This window comes from Petaurus breviceps, unplaced genomic scaffold (assembly GCF_028583685.1).
Source record: "Petaurus breviceps papuanus isolate PSGF00001 unplaced genomic scaffold, PetGlider_PUasm1.0 208, whole genome shotgun sequence".
NCBI classification, from domain to species: domain Eukaryota; kingdom Metazoa; phylum Chordata; class Mammalia; order Diprotodontia; family Petauridae; genus Petaurus; species Petaurus breviceps.
In genome coordinates, this window is record NW_027185852.1 from 8,556,559 (window position 1) to 8,557,123 (window position 565).

Genomic DNA, 565 nt, shown 5'->3' on the forward strand with positions numbered 1-565 from the left:
GGCACAGGCAGCCAGTGCCATGTGGCAGCTTCAGCTCCTGGCCTGCAGAGTGTAGGGGGACCAAGCACCAGTCTGAGGGGTAATCGCTCTTGCTTTAACCTTCTTCGATCTGGACTTCAGTCTAGGGTGGAGGTCCTGGGGTGTGTGTCCAGCTCTGGCAGCTGAGAAAACCCCAGCATTTGGGACGAAAGCTCCCCTGTCTGGTGGCAGAGTCCTACTGTGGCAAAAAGCCCAGGGGTCAAGTGACTGAGGGGTGACATGACCAGGCAAAGGAAACAAAGCAGACAGAAGATTCCAACATTAGACTCCTATTTTGGGGACAAAAAGGAGCAAAGCATGGAACAGGAGGAACACAGTGAAGCCAGAACTCCTGCCCCAAAAGTTTCGAAGGAAAATACGAGCTGGTTACAGGCCATAGAGGACCTTAAGAAGCAGATAAGAGAAGTGGAGGAAAAATTGGGAAGAGAAATGAGAACAATGCAAGAAAATTATGAAATGAGAGTCAACAGCCTGACTGAGGAAAATCATACCTTAAAAAGTAGACTGACTCAAACGGCAAAAGAGG